Here is a 25,882-nt window from a genome sequence, read left to right as displayed (position 1 = left end):
GGAAACCCGTAAAGTGCATGGGAGAGGCTAACTTGATGGAGTTTGATGCCATGAAGCCGTTTGTCTAGCCGGATTGCAAATCGGAGTTCGTTTGGGCCTTCAAAATTGAAAAATTCACTTGCGAGACAGTGTGAATACAAAAGGATGAACTAGTTATTTTAATGTTTTAAACCTTAGGCTTAATAAAAACCTTGAAACTAATGCAAAAACTATCAACAGAGGGAAGTGTCAATGCACCTCCTCATTTTTGCTCAATGCCTCTTTGATTCAAACCCATTTGAAGAGAGAGAGGGAGATTCTCGATCAGGGCAGGGAGAGGAACAACATGGTTGTAGGCTTGCCCGTTTTAATGGAGGATTTAAAAATCTCATTTGTAGTCTTTCTCTCTCCTCCCTCTCTCTCCCTTTAAGGGGTAGTTCATATACATGAAGAAGAATGAAGACCGATTGAAGGATGCTTGCCCGGCATGAACCGGATTGCTCCAAGATCAAGAGGAGGCTAAAAGGAGATGTTCAGCATTGAATATTTGTTGTTAGTTGGGTCCGTTGGCAACCCGGAAAAATAATCTATAAATCCATAACACGCAAGTAAGTAGTATGTGCCATTTTTACAAAGGAAATTTGCTTCTTGTTGATGTTTGATGGTTGAAATTGAATTCATATGGAACAAAAATTTGTTTGGAGATTTTTTGCATTATGATTTGGGGCTGTGCATAAAAGAAATGCAGATCTGTAATGATAAATAGTTGCAATAATTAAATTATAGCTCGAAAATCGCCTTTTTAGTGTAAAAATGAAGGATTTATTGGTTTCGAGTGAGAAAAAGAGATGTTCATGGGATAAAATTCTAAGACAAAACATCTTTTAGCTTTCATAATTAGTCACTAATCATAAATCAGAAAGTAATCTATTTTAATGCACAAATAAATAGAGAAAAATATAAAAAATAGAGAAATTTAGGATTTTTGTGTTATAAAAATCTAGAAAATTAGGATTCGTGGTTGTGGCTCCAAAACAAATCTGAGGCATGAATTTTGGCTTCAGTTCGGCTTTGTTAATATATCATTGTTCATGTTTTTTTTCTGTTTTATGCGAAAAATACATACAAAATAATACCCTACACCTATGCAACACAGCATAACCTAAACATTAGAGGGAAATGATGAGGTTAAGAGATTAAGAGGGCGAGAGGGTTTGAATTTTTGAAATATCTGATCGTGCATTCCAATTAGAATTGCGATATTTCAGTTTAAGGGGCTAGTAGCACGAGAAATTGATGCTAGTCTCCATACATCGAAGCATACGTTTAGTGAAAATCATGAAATGGCTGTTTTTTTCACATCACAAAGTGTTGATTGGATAAATATTTTCTGTGCACTAGGATCATATGCATGACGCATGACATGGTATCAGTCTTGGATTGCATAGCAATATTTGTCTTCCTAGAACATGACTTATATGTTGAGTCTTTGCTATAGGTTAGTTGTATGCTTTCCTTGGGATTGTTTGGTAAGAGTCTATATATTCTTGGATCGTGCAAAACAAGAAAATAGTGGATTTTGTGTGTTATGTCTTATATGTTGGAGTGACACATCTTGGGGCTAATCCCCGAGGTATAGAAGGGTCGTAGTGGAGCCGCATCAATTAGCCGAGGGGAGCTTCCTAATGTTTGTGTGACGAGGCACTATGCCTACATGTTATGGGATCTCCATTTGAGGAGAAGGGAAGGTAAACGACTACATATCAGCTACAAACGCATAATTAAGTCTATCGAGTGTACAACGGTGTATTACAAATGCTCCTGGCCCGCGAGGCCGTGTGGTGGGGTTGTCTATTTTGTGCATGAGGCCTTGCTAGTGCCATAGCCAGTGTCGGCCCATTTTAGGTCCCATCAGTGATGCATCTGGCGGGAGCTGCCTAGAAGTGGTAATTTTCAAATCTTGGTCATATATGGGACCTGTTAGCCTTATGCTTTAATTGAGAGCCGCCTTGAAGTGGTGGATATCAAGTTAAACTGGGTAAAACTTTGGTCATCATTATGATGATTAATACAAGAAATCCCCAGAACCCAAAAGATACTTTGTCTATCCTGAATGGTCTAGTGGGATCTTGGATACGTCATGTGATTGACTATTTTAGCCTTTGCCCCCAAAGTGACACCATGCTTGAGTTTGGGTCACTATGGGAAAATATCCATTGAGCTACCTCTAAGATTAACAACCCATGGGGATTAGAGAATTGAGAAAGTGAAAGTAATGCTAAGATGGCACAATCATCTATGATCATCCATGATGATAATGTCATAGAAGAAAAGACTGTGACAACAATGGTCAATATGCACATAGGGGGACAAGCTAACTATGATCTCAAGAAACATTCGATGCTAGTGCGCGATGTAGTTGGGTATCATAGTGTGATTACTAAGATCCATAAAGCATTGGATAATGTCTATGCATGTGGAACACCATTATTAGCATGGAATACTTTTTAAGGATCCATATTCCATAGTGTTGGCCTCCCTAAACCACTTTATGAGTTGGCAAAAAGGGAAGTTCATGGAGCCAATGAATTTTCAACACCAGTAAAGGTGGAAGTGGAAGAAATTAAAGACCCTAACATGCTCATACGAGGTCAAGAGGAATACAAGGATTTTAATGGCCCAATGATGATCCCAAAGGAAATGACTAAATGCCCTCCTCCTTATAGGGATCTCCCAGTGTTTCATGGGCTAGTTAATGAGGATCCGATGGTGCATTTACAAGAATACAGCCTAACTTGCTTTGCAAGTGGGTTTGATAATATTCATCGGATGCTCGTATTCTCAAGTACCCTATAGAGAGAGGCTATAAAATGGTACTGGAGCCTCTCAAGGGAGTCTATTAAATCTTTGAGGAGTTGAGTGATCGATTTTTAGATGAATATGAGAAGAAGGTGCTTACTTATTATGACCCAAGTTTTAGGGCAGCTGATGGAGATTAGGCAAGAGTCCTATCCTTCTGTTAAAGAATACACTAGAGCCTTTGATGATATTCTGAGGCTTTGGCCAAGGATGTGCTATGTGAGCTCTTTTTGAGTGGCTTAGAGACTAACATGCAAATCCAAGTGGAAATGCGGAATCCTAAGTCATTATGGGAGGCAAAGATGCATGCCATTGATTATGAGAAACATATTCAGAGATGTTGGGAAAAATTTTGGAGTTTTCCCTACTCATTACAAGTGCGTCCCAGCTTCCAACCATTTCTACATAGAGACAGCTCACTTGTTGATACCAAGGAAGCCTATGAGGGGAACCTTGGTAGCCAAGATCTTCAAGCAAAAAATGGCAATAGTAGGGATAATATACCCCATAGGGATCAAAAGATTCCACTAAGTCCCATCAAGACTTGCAATGCTTCCATGAGAGGTAGTTTTGACAGTAACATTGATAGAACCATTGGGCCTATGAGTGTGGATAAGTATCCTATGGGAGGTTCTAGTTTTGCCAGTGGAAAGGCTCTAAAGAGACCTCTGCCATCTTTAAATGAGGCATGCTTTTGAGTAGATGTTGCTCATATCAGTAAGAGGATGGTTCCTATAAATGGGCAATTGCATAGTGGACAAAGGCAAGTAAAGACATCTCGCGTAGAGAAGATGTCACATGCCAAACAGCCACCTGTACTAAATAGAAGCCATAAGGCTGTGAGGCCATCTGGTAATAGTGATAAATCCATAGTGAGTCCATTAGACCAATGTGGCAAATCGAGAATGTATAAGCATATAACAAGAAATGTAAGATGGGTTTGGAGACCCAAAACCCCTAAAAATACTATTTGTGTGTCAGATGAAGAGCCAGGAATTGCATGTGGACATGCTTTGATGGATTCCTGAGAGGATGCGACTAAAGGCCATAATGCTACATCTGACAATAGGGACTGCCCTGAGATGCATCTATGTGATGTGCCTAGGCATGAAACCCTACCTAGTTTGGGTTGCAACACTGACTTATGCCAAAACCCAAATAGGAAAGGATCTAATGAGCACCAAGCTGTGATTCTTTCTACCAAAGGAGCCTCTAAGCCGCTTGAACGACCAGTTCATTTGGATGATAATAAATGTGGAACATGCGAGTCCCATGATGTCATTTACCTACCCAATGGTACCTAAGGAAGGATAGGCCATATCAAGGTTATATCAGTAGAAAGGCTTGGGCTAGTGGATTTACAAAATCCCCAAGATCAAGCCTTGAGCTGCGTGGCATGAGAAGTGTGGGGCTAGCCGTCCTATTGTATGCTATCCTTGGTATCTTAGTTAGTTTGATAGGATGTGATGTATATGCCAACGAGACCATGTATTGCATGGATTAGAGTGACCTATCTATTTTAGGCTAGGAAGGCTAATTGCTTTCGATATTATGATCTAACTACGTTAGGCCAAGAAGGCCAATTAGGTTGCTATGAAATGTTGGATCTCTTTAGGCCAAGAGGGCCATATGTCTGTTTGGTGCAGGTACGTTTAATGGTTTCCTATTTTAGTGATTGCATCATAAAGGTTGATGAAGTCACTGGAGGGAGCCTTTGCTGCGGAGGAGCTTCTTGTGGCCATTGCAAGTGGTTTTGTCCCCTTTTTTAGTCTTTTTCCTTAAGCCATTAATGATATATGTGTATGTAAGGGGTTACTTTCTTTTTGTTTGTTGGGGATTGACAATCAAGGCATGAAGTCCCAGGTTTAGGTTAGAATGTATGAGGGAGGTCTGAGTAGTCATTACCTCGTGCAAAGGTATTGTCAGGCACTATAAGACCTGTTTTAGAAGGCAATCCTAGTAACCCTGTTCTATTGACTTACTAGGCAGCCATTCTAGGAGGTCCTATTAGTGTGAGGCAGTTAGAAAAGCCTGCAAAAAAAGATAATGATGCAAAGAAGCAAAATCCTGAATAACTGAATAATAAAAATATACAAAGGTGTGTAAAAAGGAGTTCTTGTTGAGATATCGAGCTCCATTCGTGATACGCCAGGGTGACTGTTGTGTATTTATGTCACCGACTTGTCAGTTGCAGACGCGGTTGGTACACCGCCCATGAATAATAGCTACATGATAGCTATCCTTATCTACTCTAGTTCGTGGCTCAGTTAGTATGCCGCCTTAGTTAGTTGAGTTTGGTTTGAGACCCATATATAGGGTTCTTCTATTTCTTTGTACAAGAGTTCTTTTAGCTTACACAACTAAGAAGAGGAAAACTGTTTTCAGCCTCCACCCTTGTGTGTATTCCCCCATTGTGCAAGCAAGAAAGCTACAAGTGACACTCCTTCCTTCTCTCCCACAATCTTGACATGGTATCAGAGCCTTGTTCGTGGTAAGGAGCTCAAGAAAGTAAGCCAAGCTCGCGGTGTTCTGGTAAGAGGAGCAGTGTTGCTTTCATTTTTTGTTTTGGGAGCAGATCTCTGCAGGTAGCACAGCCGAAAATTGCAAGAGTGCATTGTCTCAGGTTGAGACGCCCTTCGCAGTGAAGCAAGAGGGCAGTATATGTTGCGAGTAGGGGCTTTAGCCCTTCGCGACCTTGTTTTTTTTATTTGAGGCCATTTCGGGGCCTATTTTGGAGGCGGAAGTTTTCTGCACGCACTCAGGAAAAGGCCCAGTTTTATGCTGTGCAGCCACTGTTCTACAGGTCGGTGAAAATTTACTGTAGAAATTGCATCGTATGCTTGTGCGCAAAGACATTGGGAGTTACAGAATCATCCCTATTGCCTGTTGATGCAAAATCATCACTAGGAAGTGACTGTGTGGTCAAATACCACTTTCGCCAATTTTGCAGATTTTCCCTTGTGAGGGTGAAGCTGTGTTTTTTTGCAGTGACAGAATTTTTTGCAGTGTTCTATAATGGCATCTGATTCTCTTTCACAGATTGTCACTGAAAAGCTTGACAAGAACAACTTCCAAGCATGGAAGTTTAGAATGACGAATTTCCTAATGGGAAAAGGATATTGGAAATTTGTTGCAGGAAATGAAGAAGAACCAGTTCTTCCAGAATTTCCCAATCAACAGCAAATGCAGGCATTTAAAGCATGGCATGAGAGAGCCAGGAAAGTTATGTACTAGCTGTCTATCAGCATTTGAGACTCTATGATTGTGCATATTCAAGATGCAAGTACGCCAAAGGAGGCATGGGACACTTTGTCAAAAATGTATAGCACAAATACGCAAGCCAGGAAAATGCAGCTCAAGCAAGAGTTGCATAATGTGCAAAGAGAAAGTATGAGCATCAATGACTACCACATGAAGGTGAAGAAGATTGCAGATGCACTTGCTTCCATTGGGTCACCAGTGGAAGATGATGATTTAGTTTCTGTGACCTTGAATGGTCTAGGAAAGGATTATGCACAGTTTCGGACATCCATTTTAGTTCGTGAAAGATTTCCTGATTTTGAGGAGTTGATTGCTCTTCTAATTTCTGAGGAACAGAGAAATGGTGGTGCTTCTTCTTCAGGAGGAACTTCAAAAGAAGTTGCTTTCTACTCAAATGCTGGAAGAGGTAGAGGCAGAGGTAGAGGAGACCGATTTGGAGGCCGTGGCAGAAATCAGAATATGCAGTAAACTCAAGAAAACCAGTCCTATGGAGGAGGACGTGGTAACTCTAGAGGCAGGGGGAGCCAAAGAGGTCATGGTGGATGGCAAAGAGGCCAAAATGCAAACAGTAATGTTGAATGCTACTACTGTGGTAAAATGGGTCATATGGCTAAAGACTGCTATAAAAAGCAGAATGACATGATGAATGGAAAACTGCAACAAGGGAATTATGCATCTTCTAGTAGACAGGGTGATGATAGAAATGAGCACTTGTTTATGGTGCAGCACATGAACAATTCTGTGACAAGTACAGAAGAAAGCAATGATGTATGGTATGTTGACTCAGGTGCATCAAACCACATGACAGGTCATGCAGAATGGATGGAGAATGCAAGAAAAATGGAAAAACCAGGATTTGTGGAGACTGGTGATGATACTGCACATCCTATTGTGCAGATTGGAAAAATTCCTTTGTCTATGCAGGATGGGAAAAAGAAATACCTGTCCGATGTATTTCATGTCCCGAATATCACCAAGAATCTGGTTTCTGTTGGTCAAATGGTTGAGCAGGGCTTGCAGGTCAGATTTAATCCTCATGGATGCTTTGTTGAGGATATGAAAAATAAAGGTCGCTTGATAGCAAAAGGAAAGAAGAAGGGCAGAATGTTTACATTGGATGCAGACATGTCTGAATTGAGTGTAGCAATGTTTGCACATGGGACCGGTGTAGTTGCAGATATTGATATCTGGCATAAACGCATTGGTCATGTTAATGTACAGCGACTTAAATCAATGTAGGCCCAAAATATTGTTGCAGGTTTGCCTAAATTCAAAGTTGCAGAAATGCATAAGGTATGTGAAGCCTGTCAGTTTGGAAAACACGCAAGGAAACCATTTCCTAGACATGTTCAAGAGAGTGAGAAGCCATTGGAATTAATCCACTCTGATGTGTGGACTACTAAAGCTGCATCTCTTGGAGGCTGTGTCATTATTTTGTCACTTTTATTGATGACTATAGCAGAAAAGTTTGGGTGTATTTTATGAAAAAGAAAAGTGAAGTTTTTGGGCATTTCAAAACCCTTAAAGCTATGGTTGAAAAAGAAACAGGCCTGCAAATAAAATGCCTAAGGTCAGATGGAGGGGGAGAGTACCTCTCAAATGAGTTTGCAAGGTTCCTGCAGGAGCATAGCATAAAGCAGCAATATTCATGCAGTCATACCCCACAACAAAATGGAATTGCAGAAAGGAAAAACAGGCATATTGGAGAGGTATCTCGTGCCATGCTCAATGAAAAAGACTTGCCAGATTTTTATTGGGTTGAAGCAGTTGCTACAGCAATCTACATAATGAACAGGACTCCCACTACAGCAATACATGGAATGACTCCAGAGGAGAGGTATACTGGTAGGAAACCAGATATTTCTCATTTGAAAATCTTTGGTTGCATTGTCTATGTACATGTGCCAGATGAGTTGAGATCCAAGTTGGATCCAAAAGCTGAGAAGTGCATCTTTATTGGTTACTCTCTACAGCAAAAAGGGTATAGATGCTATAACCCTTCTACTCGTAAGTTTACAGTGAGCAAAGATGTTTTTTTTTATAAGATGAGTAGCTGGTATAAACCAGTAAATGTGATTGATGATGTAGATGCACAAAATGGCAATGCTGCACAGAATTCACAGCAGCAGTCACAAAATATTAGTGGACCTGGAGCATCCTCTAGCAGTGGTTCACATTCTTCGCCATGGACAGGCAGATTGAGATCAGGAGAATCTTCTCAAAGTAATGCAGATAGTGGTACGCAGGTATCACGAAAAGGAAAAGAAAAGGTTGATCAGCCCATGTTTGATGTGAATGCAGGTCACTCTTATGTGGATGGTGAATCCAGTGGCTCAGAACAGAGCATTGATGATGAGTTGGGTATTCCTTGTATTGTTACACCTGGAGCAACCACCAGGTTATTTGCATGAAGTTCATCATGAGTTTGTTTGCAGGTTGAAGAAAGCCTTGTATGGCTTGAAGCAAGCACCTAGAGCATGGTCTGACAAGATAGGACAGTATCTTGTCACTATTGGTTTTTAGATTTCCAAGGCAGATTTATCACTTTATGTGAGAAAAACAGAGAAAGGTATTATGCTACTTGTCATTTATGTTGATGATTTGATTATGATATGTGACAGTGATGAAGATATCCTTCATGTGAAAATGCTATTGAAGCAGAAGTTTGAGATGAAGGATTTGGGAGAGCTGCATTATTTCTTGGGCATTGAGGTGATTAGATCACCAAGTGGGATACAGCTCTTGCAGAGGCAGTATGGATTGGACATGCTGTCCAAATATGGGATGACAGGCTGTAAGCCTATTTCAGTTCCTTTGGAGCAAAATGTAAAGCTGAGCACAGATGCATGTGAGCTTCTAGAAGACCCTACTATGTACAGACGCATAGTAGGAAGTTTGATTTATATGACTATTACCAGGCCAGATTTGAGCTATGCTGTTGGATTGGTAAGTCAGTTTATGCAGGCTCCAAGGAAACCACATTTGGATGTGGCTAGACACATACTCAGGTATGTAAAGTCCACATTGCAGTATGGACTATTTTATGAGACTGGGGTTCAGATACAGTTGCATGGATACACTGATGCTGATTGGGCTGGTAGTATTTCTGATAGACGATCTACCAGTGGATATGTGTTCTCTTTTGGGAGTGCTGTAGTCACTTGGAGCAGCAAGAAACAGCCTACAGTTGCCTTGTCGAGCACAGAGGCTGAGTACAGGGGTGCAGCAATGGCTGCATGTGAGATAGCTTGGTTGCATAAGCTACTTTATGATATGCATCAGTCTACAGATGGGCCAGTTGTCATTTATTGTGACAACATGAGTAGTATACACTTGGCAAATAACCCAGTCTATCATGCTAGAAAAAAGCACATTGAGGTGCATTATCACTATGTGCGAGAGAGGGTTTTACTAGGTCTTATTGATCTAGTTTATGTCAGCACAGAGGATCAGGTAGCTGACATATTCACAAAGGCATTGGGCGCAGAGAAGCTGCGCAAGTTCAGAGACCTACTTGGTGTGCAGGAATTGGGATTGAGATCGAGGGGGAGTGTTGAGATATCGAGCTCCACTCGTGATACACCAGGGTGACCGTTGTGTATTTATGTCACCGACTTGTCAGTTGCAGACGCGGTTGGTACACCGCCCATGAATAATAGCTACATGATAGCTATCCTTATCTACTCTAGTTCGTGGCTCAGTTAGTATGCCGCCTTAGTTAGTTGAGTTTGGTTTGAGACCCATATATAGGGTTCTTCTATTTCTTTGTACAAGAGTTCTTTTGGCTTACACAACTAAGAAGAGGAAAATTGTTTTCAGCCTCCACCCTTGTGTGTATTCCCCCATTGTGCAAGCAAGAAAGCTACAAGTGAGACTCCTTCCTTCTCTCCCACAATCTTGATAGTTCTGACCCCTATAAAAATAGAAAAGGAAAGAAAGAAAAATCCTTGAGCAGTTGTTCATCACCTTGCAAAGTCCTGGTAGATTCCTAGGGACGAGACAGGACCCGGTGCGGATGCCTTGTCTTGCTAGGGGTGGCAACTAGCTGAAAAGAAAAGGAAATATAAGAAGGTTGGAGCGAAAATAAATGTGAGCATTATAAAATAATTAAGTGTCGCCTAGCGAGGGCTTGCTAGGTTCTTGGGTACTGAGACAGGACCTGAGGCCGATGCGTTGTTCTCCTTGGGTCACTACGCTCAGCTCCCTCCTTTATACATGCCCAAGTATGGAACATAAAAGCCTAAAAGGACAATGTGTTAAAAGATAATTTTCTTGCTCAAGCTATAGGAGTCCTCACCTAGGAGGAGCTCCTAGTTGAGTTGTCCTCAGTTAGAAAGGTAGTTTAGACCACCACTGAGGATGACCTCTTTGATAGTTCTTTGTAGCTTGGCCGTGTTGGAGTAGTAGGTTAGTGACTAGCTCTAGCCTCTTATAAGATTGTGCTAGGCCTACTCCTTGTGGATTTCATGCCTTGGTTTTGTCAAGGGGTGAGGTGAGAGCTATGATGTGTTTTGTTGTGTATCTATTTTTTATCAGCTTGATGCTTTTTGTGGTTGTGTTTATGTGCAAATCTGTTCGTGGGATTCGACGAGCTGAGTCACCCTATCCCGTGGTCGCCAAAATGAGAGCTAGATTTTAGGACCCGATTTGGACTCGTTCTTGAAGTGTTGAAGCTTGTTTTGGAGCCGAAAAGTGTCCACCGAGGGGTGTTAAAGAGCCAATTTTCATTAAAAATCAAATGGTGGTGGATGCCCGACAAGCTAGAGTTTTCTTAGATGCATTTTGACATTAGGAATCCAACACAAGTCTCGGTTCATCAATCAGAGATCGTTTGATCCCCCATTTAATCCCTGCAAGGTTCGGCGTTATAAAGCAACTACCGGATCAGGAAGCTGTAAAGTGCATGGGAGAGGCCAGGTTGATGGAGTTCGACACCACAAAGCTGCTTGTCTAGTTGGATTGCAAATCAGAGTTCGTTTGGGCCTTCAAAATTGAAAAATCAACTTGCGGGACAGTGTGAACACAAAAAGATGAACCAATAATTTTAATTTTTTAAATCTTAGGCTTAGTAAAAGCCTTGAAACTAATGCAAAAACTGTCGACAGAGGGAAGTTTCAATGCGCCTCCTCATTTTTGCTCAATGCCTCTTTGATTCAAACCCGTTTGGAGAGAGAGAGAGGGATATTCTCGATCAAGGCAGGGAGAGGAACAAGATGGTTGTAAGCTTGAATATTTTAATGGAGGATTTAAAAATCTCATTTTTTTGTCTTTCTCTCTCCTCCCGCTCTCTCCCTTTAAGGGGTAGTTCATGCACATGAAGAAGAATGAAGACCGATTAAAGGATGCTTACCTGGCATGAACTGAATTGCTCCAAGATCAAGAGGAGGCTGAGGGGAGATGTTCAGCATTGAATATTTTTTGCTGGTCAGTCCATTGGCAATCCGAAAAAATAATCAAAAAACCCGCAACACGCAAGTAAGCGGTATGCGCCATTTTTATAAAGGAAATTTGCTTCTTGTTGATGTTTGATAGTTGAAATGGAATTCATATGGAAAAAAAATTTGTTTAGAGCTTGTTTGCATTATGATTGAGGGCTCTGCATAAAAGAAATGTAGATTTGTAATGATAAATAGTCGCAATAATTAAATTATAGCTCGAAAAGTGCCTTTTTAGTGTAAAAATGAAGGATTTATTGGTTTCAGGTGGAAAAAAGAGATGCGCATGGGATAAAATTCTAGGACAAAACATCTTTCAATTGTCATAATAAGTAACTAATCACAAATCAAATAATAATCTATTTTTATGCACAAATAAATATAGAAAAATAGCAAAAAATGAGAAAAATAGGATTTTCGTATTATAAAAATCTAGAAAATTATGACTCATGGTTGTGGCTATAAAACAAAGTTGAGGCATGAAGTTTGGCTTTATTTTGGCTTTGTTTATGTGTCATAGTTCATGTTTTTGTTCCATTTTATGTGAAAAATACATACAAAATAATATTCTACATAGCATGACCTAAATGTTAGAGGGAAATGGCGTGGTTAAGAGATTAAGAGGCCTGAGAGGGTTTGAATTTTTGAAACATGTGATTGTGCATTCCAGTTAGAATTGTGATATTTTAGTTTAAGGGGCTAGTAGCACAAGAAATCGGTGCTAGTCTCCATACATCGAAGCATACGTTTAGTGAAAATCATGAAAGGGATGTTTTTTCCACATCACAAAGTACTGATTGGATAAATATTTTTGGTGCACTAGAATCATATGCACTATGCATGAAGCATGACATGGTATCAGTCCTTGATTGCATAGCAATTGTCTTCCTAGGACATGACTTATACATTGAGTGGAAAGGAGCCTTTGCTATAGGTCAGTTGTACTCTTTCCTTGGGGCTGTTTGGTAAGGGTCTATATATTCTTGGATCGTGCAAAACAAGAAAAGAGTGGAGTTTGTGCGTTATGTCTTGTTTTGTTGGAGTGATGCATCTTGGGGCTAATCTTTGAGGTGTAGGAGAGTCGTAGTGGAGCCGGGGCAATCACCCGAGGGGAGCTTCCTGATGTTTGTGTGATGAGACACTATGCCTACATGTTATGGAATCTCCCTCTAAGGAGAAGGAAAGGTAAAGGTTGGACTACATATCAGCTACAAATGCATAATCAAGTCTATCTAGTGTACATCAATGTATTACATACACTCCTGGCCCGCGAGACGGTGTGGTGGGGTTGTTTGTTTTGTGCATGAGACCCGACTAGTGCCATAGCCAGTGCCAGCCCATTTTAGGTGCCATCAGGGGGTCAAACAACCTTTGATCGATCAATGGAGGCTTGCATTGGATTATTGGCATCGAAATCCACCTAGAAAGACTCTAGCTCATGGACCATCTGCCATCATTCAACTTTCCATGAAAAATTAATCCTTTGCACCTTTCCAACCACTTTTGCGCTTCAGAAATGGCTACAATGCTTCAAAAATGGGTCCCAGAATCTAGCTCTACTAGGTCACCAAAAACATAATCCATCTGCTCTTCCGTGCACCGATATGCAATCAGATTATCATTCATAGGAAGTGCAAACTCAAGACGACTTGCAATTTTGCAATTTGGGTGCCTCAAAATATCCATTTTTATGGAGGCATGCACATTCGATGCCCACCGATCCCATGGAAAATGAGCATAATCATACAATCCAATCTTTTGAAACCATGATCGATGAACCTCTGCCTCAACATTCAAATATAAGGTGGAGTCCAAGAAGGGAGCTCCAATAGCAATAGGACTGGAAAATGGAGCCTTCGGTGGTGTTACCTCTTCGTCTCCTTGCTACAACGACTTATCATCATCACTGGCCACATAAAGCTCATCATTGTCACCCTCTTGGCGGCCACGCTTGGTCATGGACAACTTCCAAGCTGAAGAGTAGTGAGTATGCGTCATGGCAGTGAGAGTTGCAAACCGAGAATGAGTTGAGAGTGGAGAAGGAGAGAAACTCCCAAAAGAACACATGCCCTTTTCCATTTGCATGCTAAAATCCAAGTCTTCTTTAAGTGCACCCTATTTTGTGCTAAGTGTCACCTCAACATCATAAGATATAGAACATTCACACATGTAACTACCAATAACTGATTCTTTTGTCCCATTTTGAATGATAACATGAAAATTTGAATAATAGGTTTGTACTAACCTCTTAAGCATAAACCCATTCACTGTAGGGTATAAAACCTTTCCTTGCAAATCCTACAGCAAAAAAGTACCCTCACCCATATCCTTGAAAATAACAAAGGGACATGCATACCTAAGTTTCAGCTTACCGGGAAACTTGCCAAGGCGAGAGTTATATACTACAACCTAGTCTCCCTCCTTAAAAATTTTCTTCTTGGCATGCCTATTAACCCATGCATGTCTCCTCTGTTGTGTGACACCCATAATATAAGCTACTAATATTCAATCCTCTTCCAATTTCAAAAGTTGTTCTAGTTTATGTTGCACTAATTCTTCAGGATCCATCTTGTACATAACAGCAACTCTCAAACTTGGAACTACAAATTCCATAGGTAAACCAGCCTAAAAGGTGTAAGCCTTGTGGCAACTTTATATGCTATCATGAAGGCTGATAATGTTAAATCAAGTCTAATATCCCAATCCTCCCTGTTATTCTTGACAATTTTCTTCAAGATGTGGAGTAAAGTCTTGTTGGAACTTTCAGCTTGACCATTAGCTTAAGGGTGGAGTAGATTTCTCGTGCATAATCATATGCCTGATAGTCATTTCTTTGATCACTTGATTCAAGAAATGCTTTTCTCGATCACTAATTAGCTCAATAGGACAACCAAATCTGGTCATAATGTTAGAGTACAAAAACTTGGCCACACTTGCTGCTTTATTATTGTTTAATGCCTGAGCTTCTGCCCACTTTGTAGCATAGTCAATGCAAACCAAAATGTATCTAATTCCTGTCCGTTTAGCTACTGGTTTGATGGGCCTAACAAAGTCAATTCTCCATTTCTAAAATGGTTCAAGTGGTAATAAAGGATGACCTAGCATCCTATCCCTATCAAGTAGTTGACCTTCCTTCAGACACTACAAACACTCTTTTGCATATTGATGAGCATCTTTCAATGCAGTAGGCCACCAAAGATTTGCCTGCGAATTTTTCCTACCTATAATCTCTCCTAGAAAGTGACCTCTTGATAATCCGGAATGAGCTTCATGCAATATTGTTGGTTGCTCAAACTCAGGAACATATCTTCTTAATACATTATCAACTCCCCTTCTATATAGTGTGTTCCAGTTGACATGAAATAATCTACTCTTTAATGCGAACCTTCTTCTCTGATCTATTGAAAGGTGTGTAGGCATAATTCTTAACTTCAAGAAATGCAGCATCTGGCCATAGTATGAATCAAGGTCAAGCACTTGAATCTCAAAAAGTTTAGCATCAAGTAATTGATCATGAATTCCTACTTTAGGCTCATCATTTTGCAATCTGCTTAGATAATTAGCAATGGCATGCTCTTTTCCAGGGGTATGAATAACCTTAAACTCAAACTCTTACAGCAGCAGTATCCATCTAGCCAATCTACTTGTCAACTGAAGCTTATTAATAAAAAACAACAATGCTCGATGATCCACATGGAAAACAACCTAATTTTCCAATAAACAATGTCAGAATTTTTGCACCGAGAAGACCATTCCAAGTGCTTTCCTTTTTGTTACTGAATAGTTCTTCTCCGTAGCACTCAATCTCCTGCTTTCATAATAAATTGGTCTATACCAACCAGACACTTTATCCTGCATAAGAACAGCTCCCACATCCAAATCAAATGCATCAACAAAAATATGGAAAGGTAAATCCCATATTGGAGGTTGTAAAATTGGAGTCACCACCAACATCTTTTTCAAAACACTAAAAGCTCTCTCCTGATCTTCCCTCAAAACAAACTACATCCCTTTCTTTGTGAGAGTTGTAAGAGGAGAATAGATATGTGACATGTACCTTAAGTATCTGCTATGCCACTTAACCTGCCCCACAAACCTCATGATTTTGTGCACATTACTGGGAGCCTTAGCCTTCTACAGAACTACAATATTCCTAGGGTCTATACTCATACCCTCTTCAGACAAGATATGACCCAACATCACACCTCTTTTGGCTGCAAACACTGACTTGAAAGGATTTCATGACATACCAAAAAGTTTACATCTCTAAAAGCATAGTCTAAAGTGTTTTAAGTGTTCCATTTTACTGCCAAAAACACAAAAATCATCAATGAAGACTCTCATAAAAGTTGTTAAATACGGTTCAAAGGTTTTGTGAGGAGCTCCTTGAAATTCAGGTGGTCCATTTTTCAATACAAAGTTCATAACTGTGCTAACATAAGATCCCCACTCTGTAATGAAAGCTATCTTATTCTTATCTTTTGGATGCATCCTAATCTGATTATATCCTGAAAAACCATCTAGGAAACTATACATCTCATGACCTACTACATCATCCAGAAGAGAATCAGTAAAAGGAATGGAAAAGGGATCAGTAATGGTAGCTACATTTAATTTCCTCTAATCCACACAAACTCTGATCTTCCCATTTTTCTTTGGCACTACAATAATAGGAGATAGCCAAGTAACCTCATTAATTGGTTTGATAAATCCAACTCTCAAAATCTTGTCAATTTCTTCCTTGACCTGTTTGGCATAATTAGGATTCATTCTATACCTCTTTTGAACAACAGGCTTAGCATCCTTTTTCAAGTTTATCCAATGGTGACATGCAGTTGGATCGAATCCCTTCATGTTTGTATAATCCCAAGAAAAATATCTTGAAACTCTTTGCACAATTGAATTAGATCCTACTTGAAATTATCTTCCACAAAAATGCTAACCTTGATGGATTCGCCTTCAACATTCAGGTTAACCTCTTGAACCTCATCTTCAACCACTCTTGTCGATCTTCTCATTGTATGCTCATATGTTAATTTGGCATGAACAATAGCTTTCTACCCTTCCTCATCTAATGTACCAAAATTGTCCATGAAACTGTCCATACCAGTTTGTTGTTTATCAAGTATTTCTTGTTGTAAAACTTCTGGATGAGTGGTGCCTCAGTCTTGAATTAATTTATTTTGTTCATGCCCTAACTTATTGTCCTGAAATTCATGATGCTCGTGATCTTTAGGAAAACCTTCTAATTGCTGTGCAGGCTAATTTTGACTTGTAGTTTCAATAGATTGCTGCTTCAGAAATACATCTCCAACCATATTGGGTTGCTCTTGATACCCTTGTATAATACCATCAACATCTATCTCAAAAACTAGAAGGACAGAAGGATTTGCTTGAAGCAATAATTCCTCATCAGCATCTTCTACTTCACTTGCAAGGTTAATAGTCTGGGCCACGATAGTTCTAGATGAACTCTTCAAAATAACCTTATTCACTGTAGATAACCTGATTTCCTTAAGTCCTCTTGGAATACACACATAATCATTTCCCCAATCCTACTTGAGTTTAGCCAATCTAAACCACAGCCTCCCTAAAAGCATTGTATAAGAATCCCCAATTTATGACATTCTCAAGACCACAAAATTGACCCTAAACTTCAAGCCAGCTACTCGAATTTGTTGATTTCTAAGAATACCCAAAGGCTATAACCTCCTTTGGTCTACCATCCAAACATGAAATAGGGTTGGCAATAACTCTTATTGCTTATTTGCCAAATGACAGATGATTTTTTATGCCGAGAAGTGCTTAAAAATAGCCAAAAATTACGAATATTATGGAAAAAATAGACTTCGTCAAAGGCGGCGGTGGCAATCGGTATTTTAAGTGGCAATGCTCAGAAAGTACTTAAAAGAGCCACTAGATGGCAGTCGGAGAATTTTCATAATTTTTTGGCATGATAAACGAGACCATGGGAGATGCTCGAAAGTGGAAGACTTCAAGATGGACGCCCAAGATTTTTCAGACCATGGAATCGGACACCAGATGCGGGGGAAGAGGGAGTGCCCAGAAGGCCAAGTGTGAATAGGATTTGGGGGGGCCCAAAGGGTATACCTTTTGGGGGCTCCCCTTGGAGCCTCAATTTTTGGAAAATCGTGGGGATGAAGGCGGGCGTTTTTTTCATGATCAGGGAGAGGATGAAGGCGCCATGTTTCTTCACGCTTGATGGATGGGTTATGGGGGCTGTAAACAACCCCCCCAACTGACTGGATACATGATCTACACTCTATCTACGCTTCCTATCGCCGGCCTTTGCTCCTCAAATGATGCACTGAGCAAAGAGATAAAAAACAAGTCTTTCTCTCTCCTCCCTCTCTCTCCTGCATAGAGGCAATTCATGTGCAAGAAATCAAGAAGAAGAGGGGCTAAAGGATGCTTGTCCGCCTGTGATGGGATTGCTCCAAGATGAAGAGGAGGCTGAGGAAAGAGGTTCAGCACTAAAGAATGGTTGTTGGTCGGCAGTCTGTGGGCTGCCCAGAATAATTATTAAAAAACCCGCAACATGCAAGTCACGCGGTATGCTTCAATTTTACAAAGAAATAGGCTTGTTTTTGTTGTTCCAAGGTCCAAATGTTGTTCATATGCGATGAATTTTTGTTTGACCCTTGTTTGCATCATATTTGAGGGCTATAACTACAAAAATGCAAAACTCGTAATGATTTAGAGCCGTTATTAATTCTTTAAAATCCGTAAAATGTCATTTTTAATGGAAATTAGTGGTTTTTTTTATTTTGAGTTGGGAGAAAGGAGTGGAAATGGAATAAGCTCAAATAAAATGTTAAGTTTCAGTCAAAATAATAATCCAATACAAATAAATCAAAAAATACCTATTTTTCATGAATAATAAATAGGAAAAATAGTAAAAAATAAAGAAAATTGAGGCTTTCGCACTCAAAAAATATGGGAAAATAATATTTATGTGCATGAATGTTTGAGGAGGTTAAAGCATGAGGTCAAGCCTCAATTTGGCCTCTTTATTTGTGTTATAGTACGTGTTTATTGGTTTTTACATACAAAAATGATACAAAACAATCATTTACACCTATGCACCGTAGCAACACCTAAACGGTGAGGGGGGGAGGAAGTTTGTGTGACGATCTAATTGCTAAAAAGATAAAAATTCTGATTTTCCTTTTTGTGCATAGCATTTAGGGATCGTTCCATAATTAAATATAGGCAACTAGTAGCATGGAAGTTTCGGTGCTAGTCCCTGAAGCAGCACAACACTTAACGCTTAGTTAAAATTCATAAAAGGGTTGTTTTATGCACCTCACATGGCTATTTTTTAAAACATAAAATGGTTGTGCACAATCATCATAAACCTTGCATCAAGCATGGCACATGGTATCTCCTAGAATGCATTGCAATTTATTGATAAACTTTGACCAACGCTGAGAGAACAAGAAACCCAAGCTGTAGGTTTAGATGGGTGCTTCCGTTGGGAAAATTTTGTGAGGAGAATCAAAATCTCCTAGAACGCTGAATTATGGAAGAGTGGAGTTTGTGCGTTATGTTTTATATGTTGGAGCGATGCATCTTGGGGTCAATCCCCGGGGTGTAGGAGAGTCGCAGTGGAGCCACGGCAATTAGCCGAGAGGTGCTTCCCTATGTGTGTATTATGAGGCATTATGCCAATATGTTATGGGATCTCCCTCTGAGGAGAAGGGAAGGTGAATGTTGGACTACATATTGGATACAAACGTAAAATCGACATAAGCATTTAGTGCAAAGTGAGTTTTAGATGCTCCTGGCCCGTGAGGCTGTGTGGTGGGGTTGTCTATCGTATGCATGAGGTCTGGCTAGTGCCATAGCCAGTGCCGGCCCATTTTAGGTCCCATCAATGGTACATCTATCAGGAGCCACCAACAAGTGGTGGTTCTCTAATCTAGGGTTTTTAGGGACCAAATAGTTGGTTTATATCCTCTGACAAGGACCGTCAAGCCGAAATACAAAAAGCAGAACATGCTGAGAGCGGTAGACGGCAGTTGGAGATTGTAAGATGCTATTCTCCTCAAAGGAGCAGCCCATTACGCATAAGTGGCAATGGTTCCAGTAACCTAGGTATTACGAGTAGCTCTTTGAGTGCAAGTGGAAGTCTTGGTACTTCCCTATTTCCAATTAATCAACCCACAACAAGTGGGGGTGTAGTGTTGCCTACACAAACTCTTGTTGTCAATCTGGTTGTGGCCATGGCACAACTTATAGCAATTCCAGCAGGTACACCGGATTTACCAGCATTAGGAGCACCGTTTTCCATTTTCCATGGGTTAGCAAAAGAAGATGGAGAACTCCACATGAAGGAGTTCCAAACGCTCATGTTCAACTATCGAATTCAAGACGAAGGATGCCTAATGATGTTCTTCAACATGACGTTAAAAGGAAAAGTGGCAGTGTGTTATCATGGTCTAGAAACCGAAACCATAACTAGCAGTGCCCAATTCTTTACGGTTTTCCGTAGAGAGTTTGCCCCTGAGAAGGGTGGGTAATATTGGTTGCATGTTCTGAATGTAACACGCCAAGAGCCAAATGAGAATGTCTAGGCATATATCAAGAAACTAAAGCAAGTTCTTCGCAAACTTAATGCTTATATTCCCATTCCAGTAACTGCACAGTTGCAATATTTCCTACATGGATTGGATTTTAATATCCAGGTGCAACTGAGTAGTGTTGCTTTGGCCGATATTAACACTACCATTACCCAAGCAGAAGGAGTAGAGTCGCGCTTGCAAGCGGCTTATGCAGCAATGATAAATTGAAATGGTAATAATTTGGCCTCGACCAATGGGAGTCAAGGGGATCCCATGTTAAATACGGGTGGCAAAGGGAGTATTATGTTGAATTGGCCTATGTTACCAGCTCCTCCTAGCATGACTATGCCTATGGCTAGTCAGGCAGCCTCGCTAAATAGTGGTGGAAACCAAACAATGAATCCTAATGTTGTCCTAGTTGGTCAGCGGGGCCGATTCCTAATCAAGTGGTTGGGCCCATGGGATGACAGACTGACGATCGCGGCTATGAGTTGAGTGCTTCTAATGTCCTTGGTGAAGTTAAGGACATGATGGAGCACTACACCGATATGATCTGTGAACAGTATCAACAAATAGCTATGGATGTCAATTTTCTTAAGAAACAACAGAATTTGATAGGGAGCGGTGGCCCCTCAAGATTTAGCTGTAAGTGCTGTGGGGGCCAACATTTCCCTCAGAATTTCCTGAATGTCAAATGTGATGTTTGCGACAAGTGTGGCCACTTAGCTGCTACCTGTTGTAGTAAGATCAGTTCTCTCCAACAAGGGAGTAAACAACCAGGTCCAGTTAACCATCGTGCACAAGGGAATAATCTCCAACAAGACAATGGACCAAGGCAAATACTGCAAAGAGGAAAGGCTGTTGTAGAGGAGTTACCTCATGGGAGTGGAGTCAGCCTTATTGAGGCTGTACGTGTCAATGATGCTGAAACTTCTAATCTACAAGCTGTAACAAGAGGTCAAAAGATTAAAGAGTGTGACAAAGGAATTGTAAAACCTATCGAGGAAAGGCCCTAAGGAAGATGCTAGGGAAAAGTGAGTCCTGAATCCTGATAAGGAAGGTGGACCGTTAAGACCTGTTGGTAGTAAAGTCGAACCCAAGGAGGATAAAGGATTTCCAAGAAAGAAGGTAAAGGCTAAAAAAGAGGCACCAAAGCCGATTGAAAGACCAAAGGAGAGAATGGTTTGGCACAAGAAGAGAACTTTGGCTAATTATCACGATTTTGATCTAGCAAGTTTCCTTTGTGAAGTCAAACTAGACGTGAATCTCCTGCAATCGATTAAACTTTCTCTAGGAGTATGCAAGGAATTCAAGAAAATCATGCGTATAGGGTATATAGTAGAACCTTGTGGCATAGCTAGAGTGGGGGAAGATTGGTTTGATCATGCTGAAAAGCATTGCCCTAGGGTTCCAGCAAATGTGGATGGAATATTAGTGGAGCACGCTATCGTGGACACTGGATCCTCCGTCAATATCATAAGTTCAGACTTGATGGAGAGGTTAGGTCTAGAGATCAAAAAAGACGACTCCACACTTCTTAGGATGGCTAATGATAGTCTAAGACAACCAGAAGATTGCATTACTAAGGTCCACATTACTGTTGCGAGCGTGGAATGCTATCTGGACTTAAGGGTGATAAGGTTTGTAGGACGTCCTAGCTATCGAGTTTTGCTAGGCAGGCCATGGATTCTACAGACAGACTGTCAAGTCAATATACCCACTGGTCGAGTGATTCTAGGTCGAGGTGCCCATCGTGTAATAGTGGATGCTTACCCTATGTCTCCTCAGAGTGAGAGAGCTCCACTATCCTCCCACTGAACTAGAAATAGTAGATGATCCATCTGGTAGTGAGACGTCATCGAGCGATGGATCTAAGGAAGGGTCCACTACAGAGGATATTTATCAAATAACCTTGAATGAGCCAATAGAGCCTCGTGATCAAATAAGAGACACAGACGTTATTGAGCTAGATCTTGGTACACTAAATGATTCGTGGCCAGTTAAATTAGGGTCCATGCTTAGTTTAGAAGAAAGAGAGGATTATGTGTTCTTAATTCGAGAGTTCCGCGATATCTTTGCTTAGAGCTATGACAAACTTTGGGGTATTCCTCCCAGTCTAGCTGTGCATACTATTCCTGTAAAGGAAGGTACCCACCCTATACATCAGAAAGTAAGGCGTATGTCTTTTGGATTAAGGGACAGGTTGTACGAGGAACTACAAAAGTTGCGGAAAGCGGGTTTGATCTTCCCTGTTCAGCATACTGAATGGTGCTCACTAGTTGTGATCAGGAAGAAGAAGAATAATCAAAAGTGTCTTTGTGTAGATTTTAGAGAGTTGAATAAGCAAACTATTAAAGATTACTACCCATTGCTGTTTATTGACCAAATTTTGGATCAACTAGCGGGTAGGGAAATATATTCATTCATAGACTGCTTTGCAGGGTATAACCAAATGGCGATCACTAAGCAAGACAAGCTAAAAATGACATTTATTACAGTCTTCGGTACCTTTGCATACCATGTGATGGCATTTGGGTTGTGTAATGCACCTGGTTTGTGGCAAAGAACAGCCAACAAGACCTTTGGTGACATCTCCCCAGAGGAGCTGAAAGTATTCATTGACGATTTGGGGGCAGCCACCATAAGGGATAGACAATTGATCTTTTTATGCAAGTGTTTTGAGCATTGCAAAAAATTTTGCATAGCTCTTGACCCACGGAAGTGCGTCTTTGGAGTCCCTTATGGGCTCTTGTTAGGTCATGTGGTTAGTTCCATAGGGATTTGGACTGATCCTGAAAAGATCAAGGTCATAGTCGCCATGAGTCCGCCACGTACTCCAAAGGAAGTGCATAGCTTTTTGTCATCAGTAGGGTATTATCGGAGGTTTATCAATGCCTTGGTAGAAAGAACGTTGCCACTGAGAAACCTATTGTTCTTTAACTGTCTGTTTACATGGAGTGATGCTTGCAAAGTGTCTTTTGATGATGTGAATCAGGAGCTTTCCAAAGCACCTATTTTAAAAGCACCAAAAAGGGGCGAAAGGTTCTATATATTTTCAATAGCAACCATGTATAGTATCAGCTACTACTGTTTGGCCCAAATTTGGGAGGAAAAGTGGTACCATTCGACAGCTTTTTCTAGTCAGAAGTTGGGCATATTAGAAAACCTATATGGAGAAGTTGTGCCTTGCGATGGTATTTGCGACCAAAAAACTCAGGCACTACATTTTTTATGAGAGGGTGGTTTTTTATACGAAGGCGGAAGGACTTCGATTGTTGTTGAATAAGTTACAGCCGCCTGATCATTTAGCAAAGTGGTTAATCATTTTGCAAAAATTTGATTATGAGATTAAGAGCAAGCCGCCAAAGCTTTAGGGCATTTTAGAGTGTCTTGTGGATTTCGGAGAGCCAAAAGAGGTTGTGGTTAAAGGAAGTGGCATGGAAACTTTGTTCAAGATTGATACAGCATCTATTCCCTCCTAGTATGCTGCTATAACACACTATCTTTCTACGGGAGAAACTGGAGCTACTTTATCAAAATCGGAGAAGAGGAAAATTAATCAGAAGGCATTGAAATTTTCCTTGATCGCAGGCACATTATATCGACAGGGTATTGATGATATTTATCACCGATGTGTGATGCTTGACAAGGTTCCCTTTATTTTGGAAGAGTGCCATGACTCTGCTTGTGGAGGGCACTTTGCTGGGCAGTTAATGGCACAGAAAGCTTTAAGAGCTGGATATTGGTGGCCATCCATCTTCCAAGATTCATTTGAGTACGTCAGGAGATGTGATACATGTCAAAGACATGATAGTCGAGAGAATAGGAAGCATCCACTTACAACTGTCATGGCTGTCCTTCCATTTGAGAAATGGGGCTTTGACTTTGTGGGTCCTATCACCCCGTCGTCTACTACTCAAAAGAGGTATATTATAGTAGCAATTGATTACTTTACAAAATGGTCAGAAGCATGGGCAACGAGGTAGGACAATGCAAAAGAGACTGTCAGTTTCCTACTTGAGCAAATCATCTGTCGATTTGGTCTGCCAAAGGAAATAGTATCACATCGTGGAACTCACTTTTTAAATAAAGTGATTAAAAGCTTGACTGAAGTATGGAAATTTACACATAACAAGACGACCCCCTATAATCCGCAAGCAAATGGAAAAGTCGAAAGTACCAATAAGCAGCTTGTGGGTATCCTATCCAAGATAGTCTCTGAAAAGAAGAGGAACTGGGATACAAAATTATATGTGGCGGTTTGGGCGTATAATACGACGTTTAAACGAGCCACTGGCCACATCCTATTCAAATTAGTTTATGGGGAGAAGTGTGTATTGCCCTTAGAAATTGAGTTGCTGACCATTAGATTTGCCATCAATTATTCTTTGGGTGATGAAGATGCCCTATTTGAGCGATTTACGACTATAGCCCACTTGGATGAACTTAAACTGCAGAGTTTGTTGCACCAGGAAGTAGCTAAACGTCGGATGAAGCGGTTGCATGATCTAAAAGCGAAGAAATATACTTTTAAAAAGGGGCAGTTAGTTCTATATTACGATGCACGTATGGAGCTATTTCCAGGAAATTTGGAACCTCGATGGGATGGCTCTTACACGATAGTTCGGATAGGTAAAAATAAGTCCACATTTCTATTAGCTGATCTACAAGGGTTGGAATTTAAGAATAAGGTTAATCTTAATAAGATTAAACCTTATTATTTCTAAATATGCTAACATGCTAAATGCATTGCAGGTCCATGCTGGGGCTGATTGGAGACCTGCTTGAGAGCTTAAATTGGTTGATGGGACGGTTAATTCCTTATTTGGAGCACCCATATCTCGAGCAAAGATATCATCAAGGGAGGCTTATCTAGTGGAGCAAGGAATATAAAGTGATTGAGCAAGAAGACGGTACTGTTGTGTGGAAAATTAAAGTTTTCTGCCATCACTACTTACAAATCTTGAAAAGCATCCCTGTTGAGTTTAATGAAGAAGGTGCGATGGAGCCGTCAGTTCATCCTCTAAATATGTTGAACTTTGACTATCATAACTACGAATAGGGGAGTTCTTGATGGCTGGTGGTGTAAACCCATTATAGACATATACAATATACTTTGATGGAGCGTCTAGGGGCCCTAATAGAAAAGGAAGTGTTGGAGTAGTTATCCGCGATCCTCGATGTAGAGTTACAATGAAATTAGATGCTTATCTCGGGGTAGGATTTACTAACAACATGGTCGAGTATAAATCTCAAATTATGGGATTGAATATTGCTAAGAAAGGTGGTATTATGTGGTTGTTAATAAAAGGGGATTCGCAGCTGAACTTAAATCAACTTAATTGGACATATACAGTCTGGAATCCTCTTCTTCATATGTATCATCGAACTGCTATAACCCTACTTGATGAATCTGAGAGCATATCTCTTCAGTTGATTCCACATTATTGGAATCAGTTTGTGGATTCCTTAGTTAATTTTGCTTATGAGGAGGACCTCTTCTTCAAATGTGGTCCTAGTCCGGATATTGTTATTGATAATGAGACATGACCTGGTTGCTTGTGGGGAATGTTATCAGACCACGCATTATATGGCAGGCGATGGTTGATATGGGTAATGTAAAGAGTAGCCGAGACCCATCTATCGTTGTTGTCCTGGACCCATAGATTGATCCGAAGACATGTTATGCATACACCTCTTGCTATATATGCAGGAGGTATGGGCCATAATTTGATGCATTTAGCTTAGGGCTGCGAGCCCTAT

This window comes from Lygodium microphyllum, chromosome 4, assembly GCF_053477565.2.
Source record: "Lygodium microphyllum isolate KBCC chromosome 4, Lygodium_microphyllum_v1.1.10, whole genome shotgun sequence".
NCBI lineage: Eukaryota > Viridiplantae > Streptophyta > Polypodiopsida > Schizaeales > Lygodiaceae > Lygodium > Lygodium microphyllum.
The sequence above is the reverse complement of the archived record's forward strand: the minus strand, read 5'-3'. Positions refer to the sequence as shown.